The sequence below is a fragment of the Chionomys nivalis genome, chromosome 15 (assembly GCF_950005125.1).
Source record: "Chionomys nivalis chromosome 15, mChiNiv1.1, whole genome shotgun sequence".
Lineage (NCBI taxonomy): Eukaryota > Metazoa > Chordata > Mammalia > Rodentia > Cricetidae > Chionomys > Chionomys nivalis.
In genome coordinates this window covers 14,549,925-14,576,385 of record NC_080100.1, presented here as the reverse complement: position 1 = coordinate 14,576,385, position 26,461 = coordinate 14,549,925, and the positions used below count along the sequence as shown (strand labels likewise).

Here is a 26,461-nt window from a genome sequence, read left to right as displayed (position 1 = left end):
CCATAATGGTAATGGTCAAATTATGTAATCTATATGAAGCACTTTAATATCAAATACTAAATAAAGAAAAGCATAGTGTTAGCATTCACACTAATACTTTCACTGCTGCACTCATTAGTGAACACATATGTCAACATCTATACTGGAATCACATCAAATTATACGTCTTGCCTCACTTATATTCATATTCCTGTGTTGCAGATCACTAAAACACTGACTAACAAGTATAGGTTTAAAATAAATAACAGTTACATTTTATTAATGCAGAACTGAACTATATCCATATTCTTAAATCAAGATCTAGTAGCTCTTAGGAGATTTTAGAGAAGGCGGTCCTTATATTCTGACTCATATCCAACATTTTACTTTTATGCTTTTGTATTATTCATTGACCATTTAATGCATTTTCTTAAGTTATCTCAAATTTAGAATTAGAGGTAATTCCCAAGTCTTATCTCTGTTTTAATGGCAATGTGAAAATAACTTAGTCCATATAAGAAATTCAATATATATATTACATCATCGTGGCACTTAACACTGGTATGGAAATTAGTGTGAACTTTATCTACTGAAATAAAGAGTGGAAGATAAAGGCTCCACGGCTTGAGCGAATTTGCAAGTTGAAGCAAGGTTGGCAGTATTCCTGTGATCAGTTCTTTGGCTTTTTACTTTTTATTTTATCATAACATAATCCTTCCTTCATTTCTTGACCACAAACGAACAGAAAAGAAAGGAAATCAGTGCAATCATAGCTCCCGGAGAATAGTAATGAGAGAAACACTCATTGGAATAAAAATAAATAGACAAAACAAAGATGGTGCAGACATAGGAGCCTTGCTGAAGGAAGGGCTGTGAGGCAGTGGGCTAATTCTCTCGTGAGGCTGCTACTGGTGACCACAAATGTGGTAGCTAAAAAGTACCCCCTACATTATCTATAGCTCTGTTGAACAGAAGCCAACCTTCACATGATTGATTCTTTCCTAAAATATCACTGAATTAAAGTTGAACACTGATGCTAGTCACATTTATCATTTGTGTTGGAAACTGTTTCTTAAGCACATTGATTATTGACCGTGTTAAGTCACTATTGCCTTGACAAATACTCTTTCATCTTCATGCAAGCGTGTAGAACTTTGATGTCTTGAGTCTTTCTACGAAATCTTGCTATCTTATTCCATTAGGGGTGAAGAAATCTTTTCTTAAAAAAAGTTCTTGAAGTCTGGTGTGCTATTATTTATCCCACACAAATAAATCAAGTTTATATTCCTGTGTTGTGATTAACTAATAGTAATTTTAAATAGTAAAATTATTTATTCTTCAATAATATGAATTTTGTAAATAAATTGCTGGGGTAGTCTGTGTATCCTAACTACAACACAAGGTCACATTTGTAAAAATCCAGGGTTCTAATCCTGACATAACTTACATCGTGTTTTCAAATGGTCAATGAAGGGAAATCACATTTAACTATATTATAGCAGTTTATACACACAGACATATGTATATGTATATATGTACGTATATATAAACTGAACTTCTTTTGAAGATTCAAAGACACAACAACATAGCCATGGAAAAAGATGCAATGAAGCATCTATTGGCAATGAGTTGTAATGATTTCCTCACTAAAATCTTATACTTCACGTTCTTATTTTAATGTCACATCCATTTTGAAGCTAAGTAGAAATGATGTTATTGTGACTATTTGAATATTTAAAAACATTAAGAATAATTGTAAATTCTGAAATAAAATTAAGCTATGCAAGCAAAACTTTTGTGTGTGTAAATATAACCATTACAGAAGCAGACAATGTGATCATGTGATTAAAATGCAGAGCACTCCAATGTCTGTTATAAAAAGTAGTCCTGGGAGATAACTGAAAATTATGTTGTCAATATTATCAAGGGCATTAAAATGTGAAGTGTTTGAATACTATCAAATAGCATCTATGTAAATAAAGGAGTGCTTTTTCTGAATGGCTAAAAGACAATGTAGATTATCTTGGGATTTACTGACTGAAACCAAGATGTAAACTTTAAGCCTCTTTGTTCCTGGATTGTTAGCCTCAAGATTGTTCTCCTGAGATTTGCAGTTGCTGCAGCAAATAAGTAATGTTTCAAAAGCTTCACCTCTGCTTTCAAATGCTGTGTTGTCAGGAAAACATTTCATTCCTTGTTTTCAAGTAAAAGCCATTTTCACACTTTTAGCTGATTTATCCTTTGCAGAGAGATGTGGTATGTAATTTATCACATCTTAACATTTCCTTTTGTGTATCTGTGCAAAAGGAAGCAACTATTTAGTATGTGTAGCTTCTGAAAAGAATGTTTATGTAGAAGCTTAGTTCATGCTTAGAAACTATAATTTGACCATTCCCCCAAACAGAGTAACAACTAAAAAGAAAGCCATCATTCTCCCTTCCTTAAAAAATTATTTTTATATATTTTTAATTTATATATATAAATACATATATATATAAAGTATAGAACAACTTTCAAGATAACAGCTATTCTGTGATGCTATTTATTCTCACTGTAATAATAAAATTACTTAAAATTACTTTAAAAGAAGCCATTCATAGTCCTTTATTTAGATTATAAGTCCTTTAGTCTATTTTGTTTAGCAGGTGTGTTTAACAATTTGAGCAATTACTGGAGCATTGAAGGCATAATCAATGTCAAGAGAACATACAGCCTGATTGAAAATTTAACCAAAAGTATTGCACCATCAGAAAGTATGCCAATGTGGAAGTGCCATGCAGAGAGGGGTTTTACTGACATAGTCCTTATCACACCACTACTGAAAAAAATAGAGAATTCTATGTAGGTAATTGGAATGGGTAAAATGGTAATTATAAATATTGAGATGCCAACACTGGCTTACAAAAGGTGAATATTTTTACAGGGGTTTCTGTTCCACCGAGACCCACAGTCACTCAGTCCCAAATAAACACACAGAGGTCTGCAATAATTATAAACTGGTTGGCCTAGTAGTTCAGGCTTCTGATTAACTCTTAAAACTTATATTAGCCCATAAATTTGTCTCCTTTCGCCATGTGGCTTGGTACCTTTTTCAAAGAGGCAGTCATAGCCGGGCGGTGGTGGTGCACGCCTTTAATCCCAGCACTTGGGAGGCAGAGGCAGGTGGATCTCTGTGAGTTCGAGACCAGCCTGGTCTACCAGAGCTAGTTCCAGGACAGGCTCCAAAACCACAGAGAAACCCTGTCTCGAAAAAACCAAAAAAAAAAAAAAAAAAAAAAAAAAAAAAGAGGCAGTCACATCTTGCTTGCTCTGTATCTGGCTTCCTCTATGTCTGGGAAGAGGACTCAGTCTGCAGTCATCACCCAGACTTACTTTTATTCTTCCCAGAATTCTCCTGTTCTCATTGCCCTGCCTGTACTTCATGTCTAGTCATGCCGCCTATACTTCCTGCCTGGCTACTGGCCTCATTGCAGGGTAAAATCATTGTCCCGCAGTAGATATTACCATTGTCCATGGAACAAATGCCTGTGTCATTTCCAAAGTTGAGACCACACAAATTCTCTAACATCAGTAAGTGGAAAAAATAGTCATCTTCTATTAAATCCCCAATCCCTAGCCTGCTCTCAGACTTGTTCTGCTATAGTGATAAAAAAAAAAAAAAAAAAAAAAAAAAAAAAAAAAAAAAAAAACCACCAAATGCAGACTTTTAAAGTCTGCTCTCAAAAGTCGTCTATTCTTTCTGATGGGAAAGACCAGGGAGGGTGTTTTCGTTTCACTTGTGTTGCTATGATAGGATTCCCTGCTGCAAAGCAATTTAGGGGAGAAAATGGTTATTTTGGCTCACAATCCAAGGATGCAATCCATTATAGCAAGAAAGTCAAGACGGTAGGTACTTAAAATAAATAGAAAGTAACATCTACAGCCAAAAACAGAGAGAGAGCAAAATATGCATCCTTGTTACTCTGCTTATTTTCTCCATCACACACAACCTGGTAACCACACCCAATGACTGGTGCTGCCACAGCAAACTGGTCTTTTCCATATTAATTAACACAACCAAGAAAACACTCAATAGATAACCCACCGATGTGCCCACCGGTCACCCTGATCTCGACAATGTATTAGCTGAGATCTTTCTCACAGAACCCTAGATTTCTTTTTTATCAATTTGACAGTTCTAACAGAAGTCACCGCAAAGGAAGCCAGGCATATAAGGACTACCAATCAGTAGGCAGTATCTCCATGCCAAACCTTACACAGCAAACAGAGTCTGCAACAGGAGTCTGAGGATCCACTGATCAGAGCAAACACAACTTGAAACGCTCTGGCATTTATTTCGGATTAGTGTGTTAACCAGCTTTCCCATTATATGAAAAAAAAATACCTGAAAGAATCAACTTACTAGAGGACATGCTTAGGGTTTGTCATGGTCAGAGACAAGACATACTGGTGAACACTATTTTCTTCATAACCTACTTCTTCCATTGAATCTCCTCTTCTTACAATTTCTGCCCATTCGAGTAACCCATAGTAGATCACTTAATGCAGTAATTCATTCATGATGCTGGGCCTCTTGTAACATAGTGATTGCCCATAACCTTTGTCTCTTTATCTTTTATCTTTCTATACAGTATTTTCTGATTATGTTTTTCCATTCCCCTATTCCACCAAGTTCCTCCCAAGCTCTTCTCCAAAACAAAATCTACCATTTCCAACTATTGTTAGAAATTAAACAGGCATCTGAAGCATATCAATTTATTGCAATAAAATAAATAATAAGCAAAGTAATCAGGCTAGTACAAAAGAATCAAAGTCAAAGGAAAACACAAGAAGCACATGTAGACATAAAACAAATGTGCTCACAAAGGAATCCAATAAAAACCCCAAACTGGAAGTCGTAATACAAGCTAAAAATTGCTCTAATTAACATTATTAGACAAAGAACAGTATTTCATGATGATAATATCTCAATGCATGACCTTAGGTGAAAATTGAGTTGTAACTGAGATACAATCTGTAATACTTACCTACACTCTTGAGTAATATTCAAGAGAAATAACAGCTCAAGACTCAAGCTGGTATAGTGTTTAACTCTCATGTGTGAGGACTTTGTATTTTTCTTGTCAGTATAAGATACTTATGTATAAGTGTGTATTTTTGTATATGATATGTGTATATAATCATGTATATATACAATTGTATATATGTGTGTATAATTATGTATATGCATAAGTAAATAAAATTTCTAGGACTCGGAGCTTCTAGGCTTGACAGCTATCTTTTTTATGTGTTCAATGACTGTGTATATTTGTAACTTATTTGTCTTTAGAAGAGAACATAATAGGAAAAAACTAAAACTTTATTTAATAAATCTATAGAGTTCTGTGCTTATATGTTTTCAGCATCTTTTATCTTGCTTGAAAACACTCTTCTTGTAAAGCTGTAGTCCAATTTAAGGCTAAGTTAAATAGTAAAACATATTTGATGTAATTACAATATTAAATGTTTGAAACATTGCCTATTATATAAAATGTTAGCATTAATGTACTCTGGATAACGATATAAATATGAGTTTCTTATGTCCATATTACCCTTATTAGATCACCTTAAACTGTAAATAGGCATGTATGAGTTAATAGAAGGGACACAGAAAACAGGATGACTTAATATATTAACACATGGTACTCACATATTTGTTTACATATTCTTAGTTTTAGTGAAACTTTCCTGAAAGGCAGTATGTAGCATTGCCTATAATAAATATTAAATAGGAAGAGATTGCTGGAAGCTAATACTGCAAGCAGGACAGCAATGCAGCAAGTTAGCTAACATTTGTTCTTTTCCAACAGAATCATCTTCCGTCTGATACAAGGCCCATGGAGAAACATAGAAGTATAGAAGATTATTAAAATAAGAATAATCCCTAGGAGATTTCTGAAAATTATTATAAATCAAACATTAAAATCAAAGAGAATGACAAATTATTCTATTTTGGTATCTATTTGAATAACTGCTTCTTTGATCATAATTTAATCTTACATTAAAATAACCACTGCTATGCTTTAGTGATAGCTCAGTCTACCATGGGCTAAGCTAATCTCCTTGAATATATATTCTTATAACAGAAGGAACTGGAACTTTATAATTAAGTTTCTCAATTAATAGAAATAAAGGCTTAGACAGATTTAGCAATGGAAAATAGTAAAGGATTTGCTTGTATTTTGGAAGTCACAGTGTAGGTAGTTAAACCAAGTTTTCACTGTATAGTTTGACCTATCAATTATGCTTGCATTACTATTGCTAAAAAAAACCTGGATTGTTTTAATAAGCATTATGATTAACCTCTGCTGATTTGGAGCTCTATATCAGGATACAAGAATGAAAATTATCAATGTACTTAAGGATTCATCAAGAAGGACTAGCAACAATTATAAAATCAGTGCATCTTACCCAATGACTATGTTGAGTGGAGATTAAATGAACCTCTTCATATCTGAAGTTTAAGTTGGTTAATACTGTAATTGGTAACTCACATGATCATAAAATCAAAATAAAACTGACTTAGTAGTTAGGAATGGGTAATATGAGTAGATAAACCTGCTAAACATAATAAGGCACTTGTGTACACGTAAATTATTGCATGAAAAAGAACAAAACAAAAAAATATTGGTATTTTATTCATTTGTAGTAGCAAACTGGACCCTTATCCTAAGGAAAAATTCTGTCAGGCTTATTGAAATTTGAATGTCTTTTAGGAAAATTCGGTCGTGAAAATTTTTGTTTTGTTTAGTTTTCTAATGAAAGAGATTTAAAATTACTTTTATTTTCAGAATACCAAAAAAGAAAAGCCTTTCTGATACCTTTGAATGACTGTGTTTGCTTTAACCTGAAATGTTCCCCAAGTCTTTGAAGATTTTGTAGCCTTTACAGTCTTTACAGTCCTGCTCAGAGGTCTTTGGTTTGAATACAAACTGATTGGTCAGGAGGGATCTGGCTTCATCAGTGGCCTCATACACGGATATGCTCCTAAATTGGGGTATTGGGAGACAATAGGGACTTGAAGAAGCTGCTGTATTAATAAAAGTAGATCCTTTTCTGGAATGGCTTTCCAGATCATTCGATCACCCAGTTCTCTCTCTCTCTCTCTCTCTCTCTCTCTCTCTCTCTCTCTCTCTCTCTCTCTCTCTCTCTCTCTCCCCCAAATGCTTCTGGTACCAAAATTTCTACACTGTCTCAGGCCCAAAGCAGTGGAAGTGGTTAAACATGGATTGGAACTCCTAATATCATGAGACGATAACCTTTTTCCAAATTTAAGTTGTTTATCATGAATGAGAACTACTTTATCAGTGACTGAAGTTTTATATCATCTCGCAATATGATAACATTTTTTATATAAATCTTAAAGGACACTGGGTAAAGAAAAATATTTGAAGTACAAGGAGAAAATTATTTTATATTTACATTTAATTTTAAATTTAAGATTAATTTAAAAATAAAAATGTGGACTACAGATAACTCAAACACTTCAGTGTCTGCAGGCACATAAATGACCATTTATGAGCAGTCTCACCATGATAGTTGGAGGATGTGTAAGTGGGTATAGGCTTAGACTCTCAAGTATATTTGATATTTATAGACTGTGAATTTCAATTGTAGAAGCAAAGCTTCCAAGGAGAGGCCAGCTTTCAGCCAGCAAATGTCCAGCATGTGTTACCGACAGTGCACTAGTACAACGTGTATTAGTAGAAATGACTTTTGGCTGAGTTCAATTACTATGCAAAGCATTGGAAAATATGAAGCATCTCTTGACCAGAATCAAGGACAGATGGTGAACAAGCACATTATAGGAAAGTGCAAACTGTGCAGAGAATACTCAAGTGGGCAGAATGTGATTATGTAAATGAAGATTTCACTTGTAAACAGGAGTGCCAAATACATCAGAAGCTTATCTTGAATTATTCAGTAAGGTGTTGAGGATGTTCATATATTCTTCATCAGTGCCTAAAGCATTAATCCAAAGAAAAATTGAGGATTGGCTGAAGTATTATACATCTCCTGTCTAAACATTTTATATTTTATTTAGTCTAGAGTAAAGGGTGATACCCAGTCACATATATACACACATATGCATTCTTAAATGTATATATATATATATATATATATAATACATAAATATATATGTATATAAATGATATTATTTTGTCATATAGTTGCAATAATCATATGATTTAATTTCACATGTGCATATACACTGAGTTAATGACATTGATATTACTTCTAGACAGACATTGGAAAAGTAGAAGAAATAGTACTATCCATTAATTCAAAAAAGTAAAAGAAGTATGGTTGTTTAGGGAATATTCATTTTATTTATAATCATGTATATGTGTAGGCATCTGAATGAAGCTTTATATGAGCTCAGAAGCCTGCTGATGCCAGCAGTGTGAGATCACATGGAGTTGGAGTTACTGAAAATTGTGTGTTGCTCTTTGAGGGTGCTGAGAATCAAATTTCTGTCCTCTGAAAGATCAATATTTGTATCTTCTTAACTCCTGAACCATATCTTGAATCCCAGAAAATATTAACTAAAATCTAGATAGATTTTAGTGAGATGATTCAGTGGGTAAAGGGGCTTGTTAATCAAGCCTAGTGAGTTGAGTAAAATCACGAGGACCTATGATAAAGTAGAAAGAGAGATGGGACTACAGAATATTTTTTTACCCCTGCTTATACATCATGCATGTATTAATGTGCAAACACATTAATAATAATAAAGTATAAAAATGATATTATATACTTCATTTATTTTGACGAATTAAAATTAATTTCAAGGTTGTTAATAAAATATTAGTAATGAGACAATTTTATTGTAATATCTAAAATTTACAGTGCAATTTCCAATAGATTTCAGGGTGTATTATATGCACAAGTAACAAATAAATCTGAGAACAGTGACCTTTTTTTTTTTTTTTTTTTTTAAAAAACCTCAAAATTATTTCTGCCACTGAACACTCCTTACCTAAATGCATCCATGAGAATTTCCTCTGGTTTTCACTTCCTTTCTGCATGTTGGAGAATGAAGTGAAGCTGTTTCAAGAATTCAACAACCTTGTTTTGTCGTTGTTCTTTATTTTTGTTTGTTTGCTTTTTGTTTTTAAATACAGGGCTTTTCCGTGCAGCTTTGGAACCTGTCCTGGAGCTTGCTCTGTAGTCCAGGCTGCCCTAGAATTCAAAGAGATCCCCGAGCCTCTCCCTCTCAAATAGTGGCATTAAAGGCATGTGCCAATACAGCCCAGCTCCAGCAACTTTTTAAACTAATCTAATATGAGGACTTTTGGAATGTTGATGAATACATGGTGCGATCATTGGATCCGTGTGATAAATGTATACATATTCACACTTCAATCATTTCTAATTTCTAAGGACTTGCTTTCCTAATCATTTGGACATATGTACAGAAGTAGAAATAGACCAGCAGATTTGATTCTCTCTGTGTGCCTGTATTTAGGAGTTATACAGTGCTTTCTGCGTATTTAACCTCATGCTCTGTCCTGTCAAGTAATCATCAGTCCACACACTCTCTGTGAGAGCAAGTATTTAAGCTTCTGAAAATGGGTGTAAACCTGCATCAGCTGTACTAAGGCATCTGGGTTATTGAAATTTTACATAATGTGAATGATATCTTTTGATCTCTTCTATGAATAAAACAGTTATTTTCATATAACTACACATGATTAAAATGAAACAGGAATTGAGTATATATCTGTTTCCTCTTGATTTATGTGAAGAGTTATGAGGTAAGTAAGGTTTTAAGCCCACAAGTATGGCTGCTAGTTTATGTGCTGGAGGAGAAGACATGAGACTCACAGGTCAGCACCAATCCACTTCCCAGGGTGACAGAAGGAGCCCATGTACCAGCATTGTCTTGGGCTTGTTCTTTGAACTTTGAACACCACAGTCGATGCAAACATGATGAAGTGGCATTTGCACACACAGTAAGTTACCTCACAGAAGGGGACCTCTGAGCTTAGAAAATCTGAATCACTGTTACTAGTCCTAAGCCTGCTTGGCCTTTGCTCTGGAGGGAGACTTTATGGTTATTGCTCAGAACTTAAAGATACCCACTTAAACCCTAGGCCACAGCCTTTCTTTGTCTTCTGCAATGAGGCAAATTATAGTCAACACCTGGTTTGTGGGACGAGAAAAAGCCAGACAGAACATACAAGGAGTATTGTCTTCCCTCTATCTCCAACACCGTAGAGAATAATGTGAATTAATGCTATCAAATAGGCTATATTTTAACCAAACATTATAATAATTTTTTTAGAACAATGACTTGACTCAGTACATTTTATTAATATAAAATGTGTAAATTATACTGGAACATTACTTTTTCAAATTAAAGCATTACTGTATGAAATAGATGATCTACTTAAATGTGAGATTTAGTGAATTATAACTACATACAAGCTTTTGTATTCATTTCATAGTTGTTCAAACAATAATAATATGTGTTTCTAAGCCCCTTCAAATTCATTACAAGCCACAAGGTGACCTTTGGAATATTTTATTACAGAAAAATCTTCTGTAGCCCATCATCATTTACTTCTCCTCGCATTTCCTTTCCTCTCTTCTTTCCCTCTTTCTCTTTCATTTGGTTTTTCAATACCATGTTTCTCTGTGTATCCCTTGCTATCCTGGAACTAACTCTGTAGATCAAACTAGACTCAAGGTCATCAGTCTCTGTGGGTTTCCCTATCATGACCTTGACCTCCGTGGCTGATGCAATCTCTCCTCCCTCACCTCAAAAGGAATCCCCGAGCATGGCCCACTGCTTGGCTGTGAATCTCTGCATCCGTTCAGTTATTAAATGAATGCTCTCTGCTGATAATTTGGGGAGTCATCAATCAGATTACAGGAGAAGGCCAGTTTGGGCACCCTCTCCATTGTTGCTAGGAGTCTTATCAGGGGTCATCCTTGTGGATTCTTGGGAGTTTCCATGGCACTAGATTTCTTCTTAACCCCCAAATTCCACACTCACACACCCTGCATCAAGATATATCTTTCAGTACTCTACTGTCCGTCTGGCCCCTAATCCAACCAACCTGATTCTTTGCCCCAGTTTACCCAGGAGCTCTCCTCTATTTCCCCTTCCCATGGAGATCCAAACATCTGTCTCTGCGCCCTTCTTGCTTCCTAGTTCCTCTATGGCTCTGAATTGTACCCTGGTTATCCATCCTTTACTTTAGAGCAAATATCCACTTGTGAGTGAAGACAATTTGCATTTGTGGTATCTTCATAGCAATTAGATCAGGGTGAGTGTAGTTGTTGAACTGTGGGCTAAACTTGCATGATTATTGTGCTTCTTAGTATTTACCTCTGGACATTGTAACTCCCATCACTGCCAATAGTATAACTGCAAAAACATAGTTCTTTTTAGTTGGTGTCGTATCTTAGACTCGGTTACTCATCTTGTCTTTCCATGATTCCGCAAAATAAAATAGTCAAATGTGTATGTTCTTATGATCCATTCTTTTTACTTTTCCTTTAATGACTCTCATAAAACCTGATTGGGATAAGACATTAATCTTAACTTGTTGAAATAATTTTTTTCAAGGTATTACCTGTGGCATGTTATTTATGTTTTTGACATTTTCATTTTAAGATCTTTCCATGTTGCCATATGGGACTCTAGTTCATTATTGGAGAGTTTAGAATTCTAACCTTATTTTGTGTTTCCACTGCTTTTATCATGCACACTCACATCCCTGTTTTCCTTTGCTACAAGCCCAGTACTAGGATAGGAATCTGCATTAGCCATTCCTATGAACTCAGTGGTGGAACAAGCCTCAGCGCAGATGTGATTTAAGGAAATCTGGCAAATCTGATGCTTCTGTTTGTTCCTTTCCTCTCCCCTTTCCTGTCTTACATTTATAAACCAGTATGTTATTTATCATGTGTCAATACTTTTAGTATAGTTTTAGCCTATGGCATGGCACAACAGTTAAAACCCTCTTGAGAAAAGCTTGAAGAACTGAATTCAGTCCCTGGAACTCATAAAAGGATTAAAGGCAGAACTGAATCTATGTTCACATAATTGTCATCTGACCTGCCACAACTTTTACAAAGTTAATTTGACTTTCTACTTTATTATTTCATGTGACAGAGGCATTTTACATTGAAAATGGAGAAATATATGACAATTTGCAGGTAATTTCATAAACTTCTCAAGTGAAAAAGTATCTTAGTGCGTAGAATCTTAGTGTCACAGACCATTGTATGACTAATTTTGCCAACTTGAGACATAGATTTTTACTTGTAGAAAACTAGAGACTCAGGAAAATGGGTTCTTCTGCGACTCTAAACAAATATAGATGTTCAGAAGAAAGAAAAGCCAGGTTTAAAACAACAAAAGCCTCCTTAATTTTACCTCATCTCCTATTGACTAAGTATGGAACAGTCCCTGCTGTATTTATAACATGTGAACCTCGGCTTTGCATTTCTATTAACTTGTGTACAGGGTTCCTTCTTTTAACCAGCAGAACGTGGAACACGGGGATGAGATGAGAAAGGGACATGTGAGCACAATAAAATATTATCACCTGCTGGACCAAAGTATTCCTGCAAAGTCTCAAAAGAATTTTATTTTTACTTTTTGGATGAGCATGACAAGCTCTTAACCATTTTTTTTTATTTAGTTTGTTTTTGTCTTTAAGCTGGAGGCAGTGGAGGCATGCAGTTTGGGGAATACAAAAAACAGCTCCATGCTTGCTTTCAGTAGATTCTGGTTATAAAGAACATTGTCCAAAAGCTTTAACTTTCCCTACTGATGTACTTTATAAAGTAGGGAACATTCACACACATGTCCTCATATTATTTTATTTCATTACATATATCGATTAAGGAGATGTATTTGGAAATGTTTCCTGTCTGCTTGAAAAATAAAGCCAAAATTGTATTTCACTCATGCAATCAAATACATTCCAAATGTAAATGACCTTGCTAGAGAATATAATAACAAATGGGCATAAGACATAGAAACATTCAAGAAAACAATGATAAATTTGCTATTGAAAACAGTTCCTGAATGGCATATTGCATCTGTTAAAAATATGTATGTATGTATAACAACCTGGATATACCATTCACAATAAAGCCAACCAACACTGTATTACCCAAATGGAGGAAGAAAGTGTTCATATGTGTATATGGATATGCAAAAGTATATGTGTGTGTGTTGTCGGGGTTTTCTGTCCTACCTGGTTCCCACAGTCGTTAAGTCCCAAAGAAATCACACAGAGGTCTATATTAGTTATAAACTTATTGGCCCCTTAGCTCAGGCTTCTTATTAACTCTTATAACTTATATTAACCCATTATTCTCGTCTATGTTAGCCACATGGCCTGGTACCTTTTTCAGCAAGGCAGTCACATCTTGCTTCTTCTGTGGTGGGGTCATGGACTGCAGAGGAATGATCTTCCTCTTTCCCAGAAGTCTCCTGTTCTCTTTGACCCACCTCAACTTCCTGTCTTGTTGTCCCACCTGTACTTCCTGACTGGCCACTGGCCCATCAGCGTTTACTTAAAATATAGTTGACAGAATACAGACCATTCTCCCACACCATATATATGTGTGTATATAGGTATAAAATCTGTGTAAACATATGTACATATATGTGGGTGGGTGAATGTGTTTGTGGGTAGATAAATAGATGGAAGATAGATGATAAATAATGAAAAGATGGATGATGGATAGGCACATAGATACACAACTTATTTGCCTACCACAGCATATTGACATCAACCATTCCTGCTGATTATGGCATTATATGGAGTGAAGTTCTTTATAGATATAACCAAAATAGTATTAAGATTGGTCTATTCCAACCAAAGTGGGTATTTTCTTAAACAAAAATCAGAACAAAATAGAATCAACAGGAGATCTTGCTGCTTCTTAGAGAGATCTGGAGCAATGGAATGTGGAGGCCTTGAGAAGTTGGGGAAAGTCATGGAACTGACTCTGTAATTGCTCACACAACCCTGGCTGCATCTTAATTTCAGCTTCTAGTCACCAGACATATGAGACAATGCATTTCTATTGTTTTAGCTAATGAGTTTCTCAATCTTTCTTGCCAAAGAGCTAACAAATTAGTATATACCCCACTGGTAATTGGAAATTACAAAAATAGCCAATTACATGAAGATATTAAACACCTTAGGTGGGATTGGGGGTACAAGCCTGTGATGCCAGCCATTGCTGTGAAGAAGTTGGATGATTTCTATGAGCTCAAGGCTGGCCTGATTTACACAGAGAATTACAGGCAAGGAGGCCTTACACAGTAAGATCCTGTCTTGAAACAAAGATACAAAAGGCACCTAACCAACACTTACATTGAAGCTCATTGCTTTCATATTTTTTCATTTAGGTAAGTATCAAAAATAAATAACCATCTTGTGTCATACACAGTACAGCATAGTTGTGATATTATTTACTTGAGGAGTTTTATAATTGATTGCTTCACTGCTCAATATTTTATGCCTTAGATTTTCTATCAAAATTTCTCCTAACTTTCCATTATGCATTCAGTGAAAGTTCAGCCTCATTAGGGACAGCTTCTCACTTGGTTTAGCTTCAATGAGTGCTCCTCTTACAAATACACTATTGATTTTACTTCTGAATCATACTGATGCAACATGAAATGTCTTAGCAAATTTATGTCTTTTGTCAAAAACCTGAATTAAAATGTAGCTATGGTTTCCTTTAATTATGCAGTATCATTGTTTTATACACGTTTATGCCATTGATGTTACCTCTAAAACCTCCACTATAAGGTAAAGTTCTATGAGGTAAATAGGAAATAGAAGTTTCTGTGTATAGTTGAGATGTTGACACATCATACAAAGACTGCTGTCTTTTACAAAATAAAATCTTTAATAAGAACAATTTTGAAAGCACAGAATCATGTGGATTTCACGAGAAGACATATTAATCTGGAAAGCAGTCTAGCACTTGGATTTTATTAGCTGTTTAGTAAAGCAATAAATGATTAAATGCACAAGAAGTGGTAAAAATCCTCCTGGCAATACAGAGGGAATACAATGCAATTTATGAAATTAAAGAGAGGCTTAGCATCTGTCCAAGTCAATATTCATTTACTTCCTCACAGCAGCAAAGAGAGGGTGGTTTATTTATCATCCCAGTAGCTGTGTTGAGGAGCAGATGCACAGGTGTGAAATTCATTTCTCCCCTCGCTGTTTTGGGTTTTCCACTCTAAGAATGAAAGCTACATGCATCATCCTTTAGAGTTTAAAAATAACAAATATTTCACCTGCTTGCAGAACATCACAAGTCCTTAGGGAGAGAGAAAGAGGGAGAAAGAAAAAAAAAACAGTAACAAACAAATAAATAAAATAATGAATAAATAAGAGTGATTGTTGGATCTATTTCCAGGAGACAGGACGCTTCAAGTTCTGAGCTCAGAAGCTATCATAGGTGTATGACTTTCTGTTTTTTTATCCTATAACCCATTTGCTGTCATTTTGTATGGAAGAATGAGCAGACATAGATATTCATTTGTCAAGAGAGCAAAGATACTGTGTAACTCACAGTGGGATCATTTCCTCAGAGTCACTGATGATGTAGGAGCCTCCCAATGTCTGTTCCTCACTCGGAAATGTGACTGACTTCATTGTTTCCCGCTGTGTACCAAAGGGCATGAGCAAAGGACATTATGTGTCATCTCCTGAGAAACTTGTTTCCATAGCATAAAATTAAAATCTGTGTGTGTGTGTATGCATGTGTGTGTGTGTGTGTGTGTAAAGGAGGGAAAGTGAGAAGAGATAGAGAGAACATGTCAAACTGACTTCTATTCTGATGAAGCCACACCGACAGTAACAACTTTTATCTATTAATCAGGGAAGAACCTATAAGTATTTTACAACATAAGAATCATTTATAATATTTCTTACCCTGTAGAAAATATCAAAGGGAAATACCATACAGATTGTTTTAAGCAAACACTGTAATATAATAATGTATTATTTTATTATCATATTAGGCATAAAATGGTAATAATTCTCAGTGGCGAGCAACAGAGAAGTCAGTGACAAGATGCCAGGAAAACTTTGGAGAGGCTAATATAATCACTTTGGGGATTTTCATTTGAAGCTGAATTTGGCATATCAAGTGTTCACCCTAGAGAAAATTTGAATTGGAAGAAAAAGGGTCTTGTGAGTCTTGTTTGATCTCCAAAGTGTCTGGAATCATGAAAAAGGGAATACTCGGTGATTACTCAGGGATGTCTCCTCCTTAGAGTTTTCCTTCCTTTTCTGCCACTGTCTAAGACTTACAAATTATCATCTGATGTCTACATCTAGTTCTAAATATATTTCTCACCATCTTTCCAGTAAATCACATAGGGTTGCTATTCAGGTGATGTGTTTCAAGAACTGGTTAAGAAATATAGTATTTATTTTAAAGAGGCAAAAAATATTTCTACATTTCTAGAAATCCCAAAAATAGTTTTGTCTCTCAAATTTGTTAGCAGAAATATTCTGCCATTTATTAAGGTAAGCTTGTAGCTTTTGGGGAGCTACCTATAGCCCTAAACGACTTTAATTGGTGTTTGCTGAAAGTTCCATGTTATGACTAGACTTTTCTAATAGTCTTGATCGTGTTACTATAGCTGTACTTTAAGCTTACATGCCTATGGTTCCTAGCAACTCTCTCAATGCCTACTGTCAAGCTTCTTATTAGAAAGGATTATATGTTCCAGCTTAACCATTGTTCTAATATTTCCTGATGTAAAATTAAAGTTCAATTTAAAACCCTAAACTATTTTAGACATATATTTCCTCATCCCATCAGTATTCCATATGAAGATTCTGTACCTTTGAAACAATGAACTAGTCAATATATAGTCTACAAAATGTTTGTATGCATTACAAAACATCTGTATTATATGACTCAAATTCTTTACTTCCTGTTCTTTCCACATCTCCCAGAATATAGATGGTTTCTTTGTTTTTCTGTTTGGTTGGTTGGCTTAGATGAAGAATTCTCACTCATTTATCAGTAAGTTCCTAAAATGTAAGTAATATATCATCTACAAATTCACAGTCAACATTTGAGAAATTATTCTCTGGATGAACTTTCTTTAAAATAATTTTTACTTGAATATTAACATTAATTTTTATTAAACTTACAGTAGATGACTTTTGATACTATATTGTTATATTTATTTGAGGATGAGGAAATAGTACAATGATAACATGACTCAAATTTATTCCTATAATTTATTTATTTATCTTTTCTTTTCGGAGAAGTGGTAATGTCCTCTATGTAGAAATTCACATTTCCCTCAGTGTTGTTTCTTCCTTGAGAAAAAAAAAAGAAAAAACAAATGTGGTAGCCATTTTCATTTCAGTCGAACCTCAGGCATTATTTTGCACCCTGAACAACTGCAATGAAAGCTAGGAGCAGTGGATTTCACGAACTGCTGTCTCAATACCTTCAATGCATACAAACATCTTACTTTTGCTTATAGGAGGCAACAGATGCTGGTTTACTGTCTGTGTCAGTCAGTGTCCACTGATGTGACAGATACCTGAATAAAATGAGAAGAAAAATTCACTTAGACCCACAGTTTTTGCTTGTTTTTCTTTTTTAAAAGCAGGGGTTAAATCTTTCTATATTTTTGGCTAGAAGCACTCTATGGAGGCTAAAATGCAGAGTAATTCTTTCCTCTAGAAAAAAAAAACAGGTAATATTACACCTATTTCTTAGAATACAGTTGAAAGGAAGTTTTTCTCTCATATAAGAATAAAAATTCTGGGGGGAGGAGAAGAGGAGTGGGGATGGGGGAGGGGAGTGGGGGGAGGGGGCAATGTGTGGGAGGAGGGGTGGGAAATGGGAAACGGGGAGCAGTTGGAAATTTTAATTAAAAAAGAATAAAAAAAAATGATAAAAAAAAATTTACAGTAATGTCATATTCAGTTTTGAAAAATGCATGCCTATGCTATTTGAATCCTTATACAAATATAGAGCAATAACTTCAAAAAAAAAAAAAAAAAAAAAAAAGAATAAAAATTCGAACTGGAACTACAAACTGTGTTTTGTTTCTAATAACTTTTTAAAACTCATTTTTGTTCAGGAGATTCTTCTGATATGCAGCCACCTGTTAGGGGCCACACCTTTCTAAGGATGGTGCTGCCTGAAAGAAGCACCAAGTCCTGGAGTGAATAAGAAGCTCCACAAAGTTGCCCTGTCAGTTGTGTCCATGCCTCCTCTCCTCCTCATCTTTCTTGGTGCCAGTGATCGTTTTTCTAAATAGTAGATGTATATGCTTCCAAAGATGCCAAATTTGAGTTTAGCAGGGAAGGGAAGTCTCAAATGAATGGCGTCATTAAACAATACAGACAAGACCACCATGAAATCTCCCTTGAAGCAAGATAGAGAACAGAACATAACACTGCCTACAAACACATAGAATGGCACCAATCAAAAACAGGCCAAGAAATATTCAACTACTCATTCGAAAGCTCTCTCTCTCTCTCTCTCTCTCTCTCTCTCTCTCTCTCTCTCTGTCTCTCTCTCTCCCTCTCTCTCTTCTCTGTTTTAGCTCCACTTCAACATAGGAAGCTGTAGGCATCTCAGACCATGTGATTTGCCTGTTAGTTTGCACATTCTAGCTACCCAGTCTGATACAAACTATAACTCTGTTATTAGATGTCTTTAAGAACAGCCCTGGGTTTTATCTATAGCATGATTTATTTACCCATTCCTTCTGCTTTTGAAAGACAGAAAATTGCCTCTGAAGAATAAAGTTGGACACAACAAGTTCCAGGACATCCAAGGCTACAGAGAGAAACCCTGTCTCAAAAATCCAATAGAGAGATAGTAGATAGATGATACATGAATGGATGGATGGATTGGATGGATGGATGGATGGATGGATGGATGGATGGATGGAGAGATAGATGGATGGGTAGATGGATGGATGGATGGATGGATGAATGGATGGATGGATGGATGGATGGATGGATGGATGGATGGATAGGTCAGGTGGGTAGTTAGGTAGGTAGTTATATAGTTAGGTCGGTAGGTAGGTAGGTAGAATTAATAAAGTTGGTGTTTCCATCCTAGAAAAGTGAACAAGTAGAAGAGATATGATAAAGTCATTGCACAAAAATAACTAAATTTTAATTAAAGGAATTGTAATTCACTCACAGGTTTAAATGTTCCAGTCCCTTACAGCATGCAAAACAGAGAATATTCCTTCATAGAGCTCATGATATAGAGTGGGGTGTGTGCCCAAGCAAGCCTCTTCCTTGTACCCTTTTTTATTCTAGCCTGTAGCAATTTTCTCTGGGTACAGGCCAGGGAACTCCAACAGGTTTGCTTTATCACTCTTCTAGACAATTTAACCTTATCAAACTAAAATAAAAATTAGCTACACCCCGTATCGACTGCTGTTTTTAAAACAGAAGAGCTAAGGTTTTTCTACCACAACTATCTCACAAAGTTTCCTTCCAGTTAAGTTGAATCAAGTCCCACAAAGTTCTGTGTATTCTTAGCCATTTAACTTAACCCAAGTGCAACTTTAATGGGAGACTGTAGAGAAAAGTTTCCATAAACACACAAGTTAAAATCTTCAAACAATATTTTCGATCAGTTACACTCTTGAATTACTGGGTTTTCCTAGATTCCTTAAGAGTTTATTGTTTATATCAGAATGAAAAAAGATCCAAATGACATAATTTATAAAGTTAAATCACATTTTATATTATATTTAAGGCAAAATATCATGAAAGGAAAGCTATTTTATGTTCGATATCAAAATAATTTCAAAATTATAACAGTTTTCTTGCCAGGTATAGACAAGGAGGGAATTACAGCTTCATTTCTGCTAACGTTAATAAATTTCACTTCCAGTTACTATTGCAAATTAACAAGGCATTTAACAAAAGAAGAGGTAAAGAAAATTATTCCTTATTTGTAATTAAAGTTCCTGAAAAAATAATTTTATAGAATTCTTATTTAACATAGACTACAAACTACTCATATTTGTATTATTCATCACTGAATAATTGTTTAATAATGGGCAGTATTCAAGTGCTACAAATAATCTAGAATTGTGCTTAAAATTGATCTTAATAAATTCCACCCTATGGGGAGAAACCTTTTCCAGTGTAATTTATAGGCAGTGGGTCCTTTATTAAGGGAGTGCACTGCTGATTTCTCCTCGGGCTCTGGAGATACAGTTAGAGAAAGTGTTTTTGTCAGTATGTGCCTCATACACTGCTCCACTGTTCTGATATATGATGTCTGCTTTTCCACTCTTGCCTCTGCTAAAAGGATGTTTGCTTCCCCAGACCCACACCAGGTTGTGGAAATCTTTGTAAAGTCACTCTGGCTCTACCCGAGATTAAGAATAATAGACAAGCATACATTTTTAAACAGTTCGTGTGAGATATGGCACATGGGAGAAAGCATATCTGTTGCAATGCCCTTCATAAGAATTACATCTCCTTTATGATTCTATAGATGCGTGAATACAGAGAATAGGCCTGCTATTACGTTTAGCACAATACCTTTGGGCATGGAGAAAGTATACTCGTGTTAATTGCTTGATAACTTTCCTCATATGTTATACAACCATAAGTTGTTTCTAATTCCTCTAAAAGCAGAACAAAACAAAATAAAAATAAAATGCCCACCCCCTAAAACAAAAAACCAGACTTGTTCCAATTCGCTTGCATTCAGTGCTGTGATCTACTGTTTTAAAAGCCCGTGTGTGACCAGAGACTCGGATCGGCTGAAAAGGCCATCATGGACTAAAAACATTTGTTGATTTGCTTACTGAAGTTGTGAAAACTTAAAATTATTTCAGATGGAGATTACGGTCATAAAACAATGAGATTAGCACAGAATGTACTCGAATACCTGTTCTAAAAGAGTGAAATTTATTTTATTTATTTTTTTTTATTGAAAAAAAAAATTTCCGCCTCCTCCCCGCCTCCCATTTCCCTCCCCCTCCTCCCGCCCCTCTCCCCCTCCCCCCACTCCTCTTCTCCTCCCTCTCCAGTCCCAGGAGCAGTCAGGGTTCCCTGCCCTGTGGAAAGTCCAAGGTCCTCCCCCCTCCATCCAGGTCTAGGAAGGTGAACATTCAAACTGTCTAGGCTCCCACAAAACCAGAACATGAAGTAGGATCAAAACCCCGTGCCATTGCCCTTGGCCTCTCCTCAGCTCTCATTGTCCGCCATGTTCAGAGAGTCCGGACACTGGAGCACTGGACTGAGCTCCCAAGGTCCTAATGAGGAGCAGAAGGAGGGAGAACATGAGCAAGGAAGGCAGGACCACGAGGGGTGCACCCACCCACTGAGACAGTGGGACCGATCTATTGGGAGCTCACCAAGGCCAGCTGGACTGTGACTGAAAAAGAGTGAAATTTAAAACAGCTGCATATACCTGTTAAAAAGCTCTGTACATAGATGAAATATGTGTACTGTATTTCTACAGTGCAAATACCACTTGACAGTTCCTTATCAAGAAATTGTGGCACGATTTCTTTTAAGACATAGCACAAATGTGTCTTCCTCCAAAGCATGTTTGTCTATTAATTATTTAATTACCCTGTTTATTATTTTTAAGGATTCCAAGTCTGGAGGTCATCCATAGGTTCCTCAGCTATCAGGGAGATCAGGCAGCCTGTGAACCCAAATCTCTGACCCCAGAACTGCATTCACATTTCAGATTAGCTATAAAGAAGCCAGGCACAGCTGGAAGTGACCTTACCTTCTCTGTGCCACACTTACTCCCAGGATTAGCGCTCCTCTGCAGCCTTGCTGGGCTGATTAGCTGAGCTGTTAGGAGCCCTTTGAGAATTGGCAGCCATTTTCCAATCATGGGAATGCACCACTACTGTCAAAGAGTGATTCTTTTCCTGCTGCTTCCTAGAATTAAGCATTCTCCTCACATCCCAAGGGTGAAAGGTGAGAATACAAGATCTCCTTCCTTTAAAGTGTATATATTAACCTGGTGGCTGAAAAGTTTCTGTTTCACAGAAGAGCAAAGAGGACCCATGGAAATGTAAGGTGTGCGATGCTAAATAAAACACCTGCTCAGTTTTGTGGAAATAATTTGTTTAGGCTTTTAAGCGAATATTCTGTTTTGCTGGGAGTTTAACCTCTTCCTTATTGAAACAGTTTTCTTATTAATTGACAACTGAGTAACAGAGTATAATACTAATGGGTGTGAATCCCAGGTTTCTACTGCCAAAATAAATCCTGCTTATGTTTGTCTAAATCGTAGATCCTGGGCACAGTTCAAACTTCTGTACTATATCATTTATTCTATGAAATGGGTGTGCTATCAGCACATCAAAAAAACTATTTACAGACACAGAATGAGAAGCACTGTGTAGAAAACAGTCTGTTTTCAAAGCTCGAAATAATCTTTCATTAGGTAATTTATCCAAACTTAGTAAACACTTACCAGACCAGTATTACTATATCTGGACGACTAGACCTACAATCTCTCCAACTCAATTTCCATGTATCCAAAAGACAATGAAGAATAGGCTTATTTATATTCTAGTCAAAAGGATAAGAAGTCTGATTTTATCCCCATAGTTCCTGTGACCATCTTTTAATTTATAGAAAGCTGGGAGAGAAAAGACAGATACAGAACAGTTTATATTCAAGTCTAGGTTGACAAAATGGGGTTTGAATATTGACAGAAACTTTGAAGGAGAAGAAAACCAGGGAATTTGCAGTATACAATATCCACACCCACGTGAGGTCAGAAGGGCTTGTTAAATCTTTAGATTTAATGCCTTTTGTAGAAATAGAGTATATGGGCAGGAATAATCTGAATGTTGCTTGGTATTAATAGCATTAAAACTAAAGTGTTTGAATTCAGAGTCATGGATGTTTATATTGGCTGTTAATTCATAATTGTCAACTATAATGTGATATGAGGTAAGAGTTTTGCATCCTAAAAGAAACTTAGAGTCAAATAGTAGATTCATTACAAGATTAACATTACATATAGGCCTCTCAGCCCATGCATTATCACTAGTAATGATCTAGAAATTTAAATCAACTATTGAGTATTGTGACAAATATAAAAATCTACTTTTATTGTTTGAGAATTCCATCATGCACATGATGTATTTTGATCAAATCCATCCTTCATTCTGTTCTTTAATTCCTCCCCTAATCACTCCTACACTTACCCCACTAGACTTCATGTGTTCTCTCTCTCTCCCTCTACACTAAGTCCACTTGCAAAGTCTCTATGAACATGGGTGTAAGAGCAATTAACTAGAACATGAGTTGCCTCTCAGTGGCTGCCTTTCTGAAGAAAACAGATTCTCCTTCCCAATGTACCCATCAAAATTAAAATTCCATCATATAGAGGTGAGATTTGATTGCATTCTACTATAAGATGAGAAGGCAAGGTAATCTGATGGTTATAGCTAGAGAAAATCATAATGAAAGAAAGAGAAAGGGACAGATGCAGAAAATTTGGGAAGAACAAAGCAAATTATGATGACATGCGTATCTAGTAGGGGCTTAAAGAAACAAGAGAGAGTTTGGCTTTAGTTACTTTGTGCTCCACACTGGTCTTTTTTGGGCTCTAGTTTATTTTAATCTTATAACAATATTTATCATTCCTTTCTCTACTTACCGGGAAAAACATGCAAACTTGGTGGTTTATAAAATGGTTTCACCTTAGTAAATTTAATTTGAAAACCTTTTAGAGAAATTTCTTTTGGTCTTTGCAAGCAAATGAAATCAAGAAGCAAATGTTCTCTAAGATTTTGATCTGGATACAATCATAGATACGATGTAGTTTAGGCTAAACATTTGACGTTGGTTGTCAAGAATAAAAGCATATAAAAGTCACAGTTTCTTATTAACTTTTTTTTTAAAGAACAAATCAACAGAAAATAACATCTGTCACAAATATTTGCTGTGTACCTAATTTTTATTTTCTGGTAATCAAGCTTAGCAAAATAGCAAAAGTAAACAATATACAATATATGTATGTCTGTGCTTGTGTGTATGTGTGTTTATGTATAAATGCTTATATGTATATATATGTGAGTAATATAAATACATATATATATAGATCACATTATGTTACCATGTAATAAGCTTAGAGATTTGTAATGTCATTAGATATCTTTTGTATCAAACAATTAAAACTATGTAAGCTAAAACAGGTTTCGTTCACATTTCAATAACTACTTCCTAAATTTCAAAGAGCCTAGATACCCCAATGGTTGCCAGATTGAATTTGATAATACAAGTATTAGGTGGTATTGTATAAACATCTTGTCCATAATTGAAAGAGGTAACAAAATAATAATTTTTAATTTATCAGACCAAAGAGTCACAATCATAAAAGAAAAAAAAACTACAGAAAATCTTGAAGCCTGCTTCAATTTCTGCTTAAAGGAGTGAGTGCCCATATAGACAATACTCAGAGAAAATCTCTTGTACACTCCGCACCTCATGTCTTATCTCATTCATTGTAATGTGTTCCCACATCAAGTGTTTAGGGCATGACTGAATAATAATAATTTTGACAGTGTGAAATAATCCATAATTGATACGTTTGAGGCTGAATTAAAGTTGACTGACTGAGAAATCCCCTCTCTTCCTCTACACATGCACACACACATATTACATAATATATGAATATGGTATGATATATGCATATATTATGTATATTTTACATTATAGAATATGATATAAAATACTCTGACAATGCCAAATACTTTGTTACAAAACACAGGACTACTGTTGGTATTTTACTTCTTTTTTTTTTTAAAGATTTATTTATTTATTTATTTATTATGTATACAGTATTCTTAGTATTCTGCATGTATGCCTGAAGGCCAGAAGAGGACACCAAATTATATTACAGATGGTTGTGAGCCACCATGTGGTTGCTGGGAATTGAACTCAGGACCTTTGGAAGAACAAGCAGTGCTCTTAACAACTGAGCCATCTCTCCAGCCTGGTATTTTATTTCTTGTTATAATGTGTTGCGTGTGTTTTCACACTGATATAATTTGGTCTGCTTTTATAAATCTTCTGTTCATTTGTTTCCTGGTTCTGCCTTAACCAAGGCAAAGGATAGTATCTTCCTTTACTCAAGGCTGATCTATTGTAGTTAGGCAGAGATTATTATACTAAAATGCATATTATATTTCTTTTTCCTTATTTTGATATTGTAATAGGTTTTTTTTTTTTTGGGTGTGTGTGTGTGTGTGTGTGTGTCCAGAAAGTATAGAGCTTCCAATTTCATTTAACTTTTCTATTCAGGGAGCCCCTGGAATGTGCCTGCATGCCGCTTCTCCTCTACCTTTATACTGAGGACAGAGAAGCCACAATCGCTGCCCTAAGGTTTTGGTGATATACCACAGGTCCTCATTCCTGAGGAGTGGACATTTTACTCACTGAATGTCCCCTATATGCTGAAATGCTTATTATCATTTCACAAATGCATAACATAATTTTTATTCAATGGAATATCATTTATTTTTCCTCTGAGATGCAAATTGTACATAAAATAAATTCCTACAAGGCAGTTTTTCTGTACAAAGTATAGAGAACCCTTTGCTCTTTTTAAAATAGAAACGGTAGAAATCTTGTAAAGGGTGTCCTGTCATTCACTTCTATTGCAATGCGATCTTTCTTTTCTATTTGATCATCCTCAAGCCCAATGGTGTGATCTTTTCAATTCTTTAACTTCAGGAGGATTATTTAAAATTCTTTCTTTTTTTTTTTCTTGTCTAAAGTGTTTGTTCCCAGTCTTGGTTTATTTAGTTCTGACCAGAACACATTTGTGAACAGTTGGAGACCCCTTTCATTTGTATTACTCAGGGTGGGAGAGGATGGGCCATTGCCTGCTGAATACTAGAATGAAAAGTTGGGATGCATAAAATGCACAGGATAGAAGTAAGGAAACAATGATAGCCATGCAGGGTAAACTACAAATGCTACTCTAACTCAATAATTCACTCTTGCAGCCGGGTGGTGGTGGCGCACGCCTTTAATCCCAGCACTCGGGAGGCAGAGGCAGGTGGATCTCTGTGAGTTCGAGACCAGCCTGGTCTACAAGAGCTAGCTAGCTCCAGGACAGGAACCAAAAAGCAACGGAGAAACCGTGTCTCAAAAAAATCTAAAAAAAAAAAAATAATAACAATAATTCACTCTTACATTATTGCTCTATCCTCTATGAGTAACTATTGCATATAAATGTGTTACTTTTGTTGATAATACACACTTGGCTTCATTGTAATTGATAATTTTATGTATGAATTAAATGTAAGGTAATTAATCTAAACTAACTGGTTGAAGTGGGTCAGCCACTCCTCAATTAATGACGTTTTTAAAATAAGATGTAGTGATAGTTTCTATGAAAGTCACCATGGAGTTTCACAAACTTGATGGATGTTTGTTGGTCT

At 35.4% G+C, this 26,461-nt stretch overlaps 1 protein-coding gene across 1 annotated transcript in view; it reads left to right on the top strand.

Annotated features, from left to right (window-relative positions):
- The window catches only part of Cdh12 (cadherin 12), a 771,364-nt gene that overhangs the window by 503,312 nt on the left and 241,591 nt on the right, over positions 1-26,461 (top strand). The window lies entirely within an intron of this gene.